The sequence below is a fragment of the Etheostoma cragini genome, chromosome 3 (genome assembly GCF_013103735.1).
Source record: "Etheostoma cragini isolate CJK2018 chromosome 3, CSU_Ecrag_1.0, whole genome shotgun sequence".
Taxonomy (NCBI): domain Eukaryota; kingdom Metazoa; phylum Chordata; class Actinopteri; order Perciformes; family Percidae; genus Etheostoma; species Etheostoma cragini.
The window spans coordinates 1763314-1773308 of NC_048409.1; positions in this window are offsets into that span (position 1 = coordinate 1763314).

Consider the following 9995-nt stretch of genomic DNA (forward strand, 5'->3'; position numbering starts at 1 on the left):
CCCCCCCCCCCCCAATGGAACCAGTGTTTGGAAATCAGCAACTGTGAAAGCAGACACAGACATATTATCCAGTAATGACTGACAGGCTTCATGACATATTATGGCTTCCATGTTTCAACCAATGCGCAGTGCACAGAGGGCAAGTTTTATGACTGATACAGATTTCTCCCCCATGAGGAAGTGCCAAGCAGTTTTACTTAACTTTGTTTTGTATGATTGTGTAATATCTAAAAAGAATTACATCAAAATCTAATTTGGGAGAGATTAGAACATTGCTTAAAGACAAGTCATGTTTTGATGATATCTACTTTTGGTGAAGATCCAGGATTTTTCAAAGATGATTCTTTAAAGGCTTTTTTAACATTACAATATTTTACATAAAGTAAAGTTCTGCAACAAAAAAAAATTAAAGATTCAGATACATTTCTAAATATGTTTGATAAACCCACTGGTCAATACACCAGTCACATAGCTAAGTTAGCCTCTCCGAGAGAAACCTTGATGAAAATGCTAGGGGTGTACTAATATCATAGTAATACACATATGATTGGTAAATAATTCAGCCCCTCTTAAATCATTTCCTTTTCTTTCCATTCTCGCTTGGTCTCCCCCCCTCAACACATTCGATTTTTGTTTATTAGTTCATGTGGTTGTCTTTTCACTATCAGAGGATGTAGTATACAGTATGGCATCAAAGTACTTCAGTTACTATTTTTAGAATATCTCAGGGAGAATGTGGTCTAAAGACTTTGAATTGTCACTTCTGTTAAAAGTCAAAAACCGTTTCCAATCATCAAAACCACCTGGCACCACTGACATGAGCCTAAACACCCTGTGGCCAGACTCGGAAGGACCAATACACACCTGGTGCTCGGTAACAGATTACATTCAAACACAAATCAAATCAGTCTGTCCCATGCATAGGCAGAGGTGTCCAACGTATTCACATTCAATACTCAGGTAGAAGTATAGATCCCAGTATTTAAACAGACTTCTGTAGAAGTTGAAGTATCAACTCAAGCTCTTTACTTAAGTAAAAGTGTAAAAGTACTGGTTTCAGAACTACTTAAATTATAAAAGTAAATGTATGGGGAAACAAAATGCCTTTAAGGACAAAAGCTTAGGCCATGCCATGGGAGGGGGGCTATAGTGCACTACCCCACTCCCAAAAACACATTCTGGATATACTGACTGTAATGTTAATGTTGATAATATGGGATGCACCGGTTTCAGCCACAATGATGTCTATTGAAAATGAACGCATTGTAGTACAACGCAAATACATATGATACATTTAAATACATTAAAGAACCACATATGTGTACATATTTGTGTACTACTGAGCATTAACATGTGTTTCATGGAGATATGATGACCAGTTGCCTATGCATATTGTAATGGTGCAAAAACGTCAAACTACAGAGGGATGTTGTCATCAGCCTTTATCTGAATGTAAATGTACATCCAAGCTGCAGGAATCTGTGAGGGACACAGAGTCTGTCCGTCCCTCTATCCGGGCGGTGCCATTTATCTGGAAAGGTTGTAGTTTTTTGTGTGTTTTGATGAAAACAGGCTGAACTAAAATAGGAGTAACAAGGCTATTTTTAAAATATAAGGAGACGAAAGTGCAGATCATTGTGTGAATATGTAAGAAGTAGAAGTAAAAAGTCTGCTGTAAAATAATTACTCCAGTAAAGTATAGATACCCAAAATGTCTACTTAAAAACACAGTATTTGTACTTGACACCTCTGCACACTTGGAGGCACCTCCCGGGCAGACTGAGACCTGCTCAGCTAGATCAAATCTGAATTCAGTTTTCTTTGGAAGCCCCCTGAACGTCATTCATCCGACTATGGTTGTTAGCGTTCTCCGGAGCTAGCTAACTGGAGCTAACAGATTTAATTGACAAAGCACATCCTGCCTACACTTTTTTGTCATTTGTTTAAAATTTAACAAGCAGTATTAACAAGATGTATTTTGACATAATACTGAAAGCAGCAGAAATGCAGAACTGAGTAGGCTACATTTTAATATCTGTTAACTTATCACAAGTTATATAATTATCGCCATATTCAACGTACGGCCATTTCACTTACTTTCCTCAAATCACAGCCTTAATAATTATCCTGAAATTGTATCAGATGCAGCATAGTGTCCCAATATTTTCATCTGTATGGTCTTTTAGTCTAAACTATTTGATGTGTAGTTATTTCTTTCTAAATTATCTGATAATGGTGTGTAGTCATTCTTTTCCTCTTTGTTAGACTAGTTTATAACTGAACCCGTTATTACTAAACCCGGCCATTAAACGCCACATTGTCACATCCCGCGCACCCCCGTAAATTCCCAACCTGTGGGAAACACTGCCACTACAGGGCTCCTATGATGCCATACGGTCTGTGATACACATTTCTGACTCACTTCCACCAAACCGTGGTATGTCCATGGATGGTTTGTAGCTTCTTCATGCAAGCTGAGTCAATTTCCCACCACAATAATGAACAATGCACCATTAAGATTTATCGATTTTAAATACACGTGATTGCACATGCTTGCTTTTGCTGTGAAAAGAGGGGCACATAAATGGTTTGGTGTAAACACTGAGGGCTAGACACGCGTCCTTCTAAGAGTTCTTTAAACCCCAGAGGACTTTCAAGAGCACTGGAGGAGCATATGCTGCCCACAGCATGTATAATGAACCCCATCAAAGCCATCAATAACCGTAATGGTCACGCAGACGTTTATGTTACAGTTACTGGGATGAGGAATGAGGCATTTAAGTCAGAGGGCAACCTGTGTACACACTGGTTTGAAAAAGGTCCCATTCAGTTTTCATGATTTCGTTATCAAATAGCAAATGATGGCCAAAGATAACAGTAATGGTGTTTTGCAAATAACAGCAATTTTGTGAAAATTACATTTAATGAGTACATTTAGAGAGAAACTCCTCCCAGGCAGACATGTTATGTAGTTAGCAGCTCCTCTGATTTCAAACCTTCTGACTAGAGGCTCTTCAGCTCAAATGCTCCAAACTAACCTGATGGAAAGTTTTGAGTCATTCTTCAGTAAAGAAATCTAATAAAGATTGTATTTTCATCATGCAATAATTCTGAATTTAAAAACTCAAACCTGACTTTCAGTTGCTAAAAGAAATCATATTTGACCATTGCTAATTGTACATTTATGCACTTAAAGTTCTGCATTCATATGTTGTAATATACAGTACATGCTACTTAGGATTTAATATGTATTCCCCCAGCTGTATACATATTCCTTATTAATCAAACTCATTGGAAATTAATTTGTATCTAATTTGTCTACACAATTATTATTTGTCATTATAAGTTCATTAATTTTACCGAGCCACGTTCATACATCAAAAATTCATTTCTCTCTTTTCTAGGCTGTGAGATAATTAGTGTGAATAACAGAGCATGCAGGAGTACATGAATATGGATAAATGTAAGAAACCTAAATGTACATTCTAATTGATAAGTCTTAATAAAACATGAATTAAAAATGTAATATATGGATGAAAAAAGGGTGTTAATCACAGACAGCAAGTCATTTTGACATCAATCTGTTCCTGTTTCAGCACATTCAGCACATGTTATTAACACGTTTTAGCTTACTACTATCCAACAGTGTGTTCAAAACAGTCATAAAATTAGTTAACAACTTACAAAACCAATCTGAAAAACCATTTTTCTCAACATGCGGCAGTTATTTATCGGCTCAGATAATAAGCCGATGGCCCTGGCTGTTTCCCTGACAGCCAATAAATTAGCCATGGCCTATTCAAATACTCAAAATAGCTCACATGTTAACTCCGAGATAAAATCATTATTTTCCATTCATCAAAATAAAAGGTAGGCGTAGAGTGAGACATGAAACTAACTAAGTGTAAAATGTCAAAAATAGAAGCTAAGCTCATGCTGTTAACATCACCTCTGTGCTGTTTCTCTTTGAATGTGTTGTTTTGTGGCCGGGTTGGTTCAGTGGGTAGAGCAGGCGCACATGTACTTTGAGGCTTAAGCCTCGACGCAGAGGCCCAGGGTTTGAGTCCGCCCTGTGATGATCTCCTGCAGCTCTCTCCCTCAGATGTTACAGAAGTCTCTCGTTAGCATCTCGGAGGCTACTCGTTGCAACGTGACGCGTGCTCAGCTCACATCTGCACTCAACTCACATCGGGGAGAGACAGCTGCTTTCAGAACCAACTCACAGCGGTCAAGCCAGTAGACAATAGGATAGTACAGTACAGTCTGTCAGATTTCAGTGCTGGGAGCTGGGAACCTGCATCTGTAAAGTAAACACATGCAGGGCTCGCATGCTCTTCTCTTTCACCTTTTGGAATTGGCTGTCTCCAAGCTGGGCCGGTAGTTCACGTATTATCTGAGAAAGAAGGTGTTTCAGCTGTCAGGCTGTCAGTCAAACACTAGAAGCGTGTCAGTGGAGCAATGCCATCACGTCTTTGAGGCAGGGTTACCACACCTGCCTTGCATGAACAGTTCTGAGCTCCTGTTAGCCACTAGGCTGCCTGGGAGCCTAATCCCAGCTGCCAGTTCTCTATCTCAGAAAATGGCTTCCTCATCTTCTGTTTCCCAGAGTCCCCAGGAATGTGAGCATACATTACAGAGGTGTATTATATGTTACATCTCTGGACAACAAATAATCTCAGCCTTTGTGATGTCAAGTACGATGATATCTGTTTAGAGAAGGTAATCATGTAACTTTATTTACATTGTAAACATGTATTCATTTATTCTCTGAGCCGTTTCACCATCAGATATTTTTAATTATCCTTAGAGAGGAGACAGAGTCTAGTGTTTCCTTTTTTCTTTGCGGGACAATGCTTGCTATCACCACTGCACTTGGACATCAAGTGATTCTAGTACACATCTTGGCTTTTTGTTTTAACATGTTTCCAAGCTGAATGTACAACCAATTAAAAACACTGTCAATAGTACAAGTATATTTTGTAGTAGCCTTTTAAATAGGGACATGAAAAGTACTTGGAAAAAATGTAGTAATGTGCCGAAAGCTGAAATGTGTAATGTTTTTTTTATTACTTTGGGTTTTATATGACAACAAAGATAAACAGTGAGGAAACAATAGCAAGACATCATTTAGGGAAATAAAGACAAAAGGGAAAAGACACATAACATAGAAGAGAGAAGACAAAATGGAAACTATGAAAAAACAGAGACAGACAAAAAACATGTAAATAAAGGGTAAAAGCAATCACACCAGTGACATAAAACAAACAAAATGAGATAAATTAATACAAGTAAGATTAAGCCGTAAGACAAAAAATGATCTCATGAAAGCAAGTCCATAAAATGGGTTTTAAGAAGTGATTTAGAAGAGATCTTGATTCTGCGAGCCTTGCCTACTCAGGCAGGTCGGTCCAAAGTCGGTCCCCTTTAGATTGAAGCCTCGCCTGCAGCCTGACGGCCAGGTGCTCTCCCTCCTCTGCTCTCACCAAGAGACCCCCCTTTCCAACTGACAATTTGAATTCCTTCTAACTTCATCACTTCAGTAAATATTAAATTTGCATCAAATTATCCGGTCAGTCAATGACATTTACACCGCAGACTAACAAAAGCTTGACAGATGCTCCATCATCTTTGTTGTTGTTGTTCGAACGCATGACGCGGCTCCTAACCTCAAGCCAAGTGTGAAAGGGGCCAGTTATGCTGAGTGCACGCGGCTTTAAGCAGAACCTGATGCCGGCATTTGGCCAATGAGCACCAGCATGTACAAGCAAAGAGGGAGAGAGAGAGAGAGACGCAATGCTCAAAGGACACCAGAGAAAGTGCACTTCCCTTTAATTGTGGTTTCATGCCTAAAGCTTCGGCTCCAGTAGGTGTTGGGGGCGCTGATGAGGACACCAGTAGGTTTTCCTGTCTCCAGCCCCTCTAAAGCAGCGTGGAGAGCCTGTGGCACAGAGCTGACTGACTGTGACCTGCAGTGACAGTACTGGTCCAACATACAGTAGACGACACCCACAAACCCAGGTTGTAAGTTTTTTTTTTATGTGAGAGATTTTCCTCTCAAGTCCTGTCTTCTCTTGTGACGTGATTGCTCCTGCTTCTGTAAATGAACTTTACTGAACCACGAGCTGAACTAGAAACACCACAGAGCTGCAGTGAGGGAAGTTTACTTGCTACCTGGCTGAGCATGTCGAATAAGAGAAGCAGCAAACACAACGCAGCCAAAGATAATCTGCTGCCATCAGGGAGATCTGCAGTCGATAAAATTAGCTGTTTGGTAATAATAAGCTGTCATTGTGATTAGTGGCTTTGGTAGGCATCCTTTTAAGATAAATGATAAGAAGGTTACATGGAATTACTCAGCAAGAGTACGTTTCTATCTAACTTCAACATAATAAAATAAGCCAAAATAGTACCACACATTTTTTTCTATCTAGTTAAAAGCCTAAAAAGTACTAGAAAGTTGATACAAAAGAAATTACGTAGTTGACTCTAATATCTCCAAGTTCACCTTTGCTGTAAAGCTCATATGACAGATTTGTAATGGGCTCATCCTGTTTCCCAGCACGCATGTTACCATGGCATGACGTAAATGTAGTACTAACTTTGGGATTTGATTGATTTTCTGTAGTAAGATGCAGAATCTTGGATAAACAATGAAAACCATTTTTTGAAAAGCTAATGAGCCTCAAACAAGCAATCTTCGAATGTTTTCATCAGTACGGCTCAGGTGCTGCAGGTCATTTAATTCTTCACTGCTGAATGTTTTCAGTGTGAAATCTCAGGCCATGTACTCTCTAATGAACCCCAGACCAAACATGTTATAGAAATATATTTCAGATTCCAGTTTAGCAGTTTAATGTGAGTTTATAATGCAATGCCGATGTTTTCCCTCAGCGTGGTTCTGCAATTCAGGACATCCAATCTTGTAGTAACAGTAAAATAAAGATAAAACTCTCAAATTGTCTCTGTTCTTGAGATAAAGAGTTTCATTTTTACAAATTCAGACAACCTGGCCACCGATGTTGTGATTACATCAGGTAGCATTTCCCCGCAGGCTGTTTGTTCTTTACACGTATACGAGATGTGAGCCAATACTTCATATTTTACAAACTGGAAAACTACCTGGCATCAGTGAACCAAAGATTGGAAATGTTTTCTATTTCTTAGTTGTGGGGGCTTTGGATCCAGCTCCTAATGTCCACTGGAACATGAATGCTCTCTTTTCAGAAGACAGTTAACCTCGTTTGGCATTTAGCCTGAATGACACACAGTTAGTAAGCTAATGAAAAGGAAGCCTTGGGCTTATGAGGATGCCTGTTTGTGTCTGTGAGTGTTTTTTCATCTTGGTGTCTTTATGTAAGGCTCTGTAAATGTGTGTACATGAACAGTACATACAGTCTATCCTTGGGCCAGGTCGGGCTGCATGCCAGCAACATCTGCACGGGTCTGCAGCATGGAGAAGTAACTGAAGATACCTGATCAGTGTGATGGATGCCTGTGAGCCCTGTGTGCACACAGACACGCACACCTGCCGCCTCTGCCCCACTTATTGAATCCATGAATCAATTTAATGAGTGGAGGACAGCGTCAGGACTTCCATAAACACCCCACCAAGCTTTCAAATTTAATGTCCTCCCAATGAATGATACTGTATCTTCAACAAACACCTATTGCAAAACGCTTTCACTGTAAATTGAAAAAGGGGTTTTGAAGCAATTGCAGTGTACTGTACAGTGCGTGCTGTTGGCTGGATGAAGTTTTAACGTGCACTCTGGCTGCAAATGGGTTCAAAATAAGAGCAAAGTATCATTTAGTAGGGTGTGTGTGTGTGGTGAGAGAGGGAGACTTGACAAGAGAATCAGACATCTTCCATGGTAATCAATACTGCAGCAGTGACCCGAGCGTTTGCTCTGTGATTCATCCCATTTAGAGCTACAGGGTCGGCTGTCTGAGTCCATGATTTCCCTCTGGATTTAGCCATGGCAAACCCACCTGCTTTATTTGGCCACTTCTACATCTCCATAGTCACTGATACCTTAATGCCATCATCCTGCTTTCCCGCAGTAAACCCTTGAAAACCTTGTCTGAATGTCACTGCTCTGCTCAGTTGTAAACAGTGATGCAATTGGTGCACCTTTGTAGCCTTTCATTTTTTCATAAAATAACCCCCACCTCATTCTTTCAGTGCAATTTCATGCTAAAACAATCACTGTCAACCTCCTGATCTTCACATGCTGTGATTATAAACTTACTTTGTCCTTGCCTGATTTAACAACAAGCGCGCTTCCACTTATGAGGTCATTGGAAGCGCCGTGGACGAAGCACAAAGGATGAGCGGTTGCTATTTAGATGTCTGTGCTGGCAGCATCCCAGTAGTGAATGCATTTTTCTTCATCCACCGGGAACGCAGGGGCTAATGGAGCTTGAGAGTGGCAGTTCCCCCGGAGTTGTGTAGCTGAGTCACGCCCCCGTTCGGAGAGGGCATACTGTGAGAGTCTGTGCCAATTCAGGGGTAAACATCGGTGGCAGTAATTGGAGAACAACACAGCAGGGAATTCCATACATTTCTGATCCATGTGGCTAAGTCGACAGTATCCTGACTGTGGACTTTTGGAGTTGAAAGGAGTGGTTGTCTATATGCCAAAGGTTGATTCAGGTCCTGCACGGAATTTGCTGAGCTCCCCATGATGCATCGTCCGCATATGTTTTATAGGTTAGGTCTCATTGATCAAATGAGCACAGCAATCACCGTCTCAGAAGACTGGCTTTGGATGGAGATGCTGAGTACAGGTTCTGATGCAGGGGTTATACGTGATAAAAAGCTCACACACCAAGCTGTTGCTGTCCATCACCTTTTCCATTTAAGTGGAGCTCCAGTGGAGCTATTAGTCCTGTATTGGTAATTAGATTGAATCAATACCAATAGTCATCTATTACAGGAAGTCCTTTTCAATCTGTCTGTCCTTGTGTTCCTCTTTCTGTGTTATTTATTTGTGCTTGGGTTGTGAAGGCATAATGTGTAGCTGTGTAAAAAGTGGATTATACAAACACCTTTAAAATATAAAACAATTGCCTAAGACACCCCTGAATTTGTGAAGCTCGTTCTTTTTTTTGGTCGAGGCTGTTTAACAGAGATGTGCGTCTTTTATGGTAATTCCCAAAGCATAGTTATTGCCTTAATCATTTCTCTGTTTTGTAATGTGTTGGCTGTGTAATGCATATGCAGAACCACTGCATGTAGAGTTCTGCAGTCACAGAAATGCTGCAAACATAAATAAAATGCATTTCATTTGTATACACACACACACGCACACACCTCTAAGGTGCATTAAACCTGTTAGGGAACAAGGTTAGCGATGGGAGTGACATCCTGTGGTTCCGCTGAGGTCTCTTATCAGTGTCTGCTCCTTATCACTCAGCCCCACAACAGCAGAAACACACAGACTATTTTAGCTACACCACATCAGAAGAAATTATCTTTGTCAATGTCTGTGCATGACATTCTGTTGTGTTTTTTTTCCTTCTGTGGATCCCAGATAAAGTGATGGATTACAGACAAGCAGCAGAAACTGAGAGAAAATAAACGAGAATGTGTTTGTGTACCGATACTTTTAGATACGTACATAATCATAGTTTAGGAGAGCACAGCACATTTTTGTGTCTCTTCTATCTCTTCTTCACGTACAGTATTCAGAAAAAAAAATTCTAAATCCCTGTGACCCAGCCACAATGGACTGTACACAGGCAGCAACAGCAGAGCACAGATGAGGAGACTGTTTTTTTTTGGGAGGGGGTTTTAAAGAGACAGTGCTCCAACAGAACGTCTCAGACAAAGGGTGGATAAGGTGTTTGTTTTTAACATCAAAGCATGTACACATGTTCTAGTTGAAACTCAAAAGGCAAGTATAAACCTGAAAACAGTATACAATAGGTCTCCTTTAAAGTGTAGTCACTTGTGGTCGGGTTAGCTCAGTTGGTAGAGCAGGGGCACATACAGT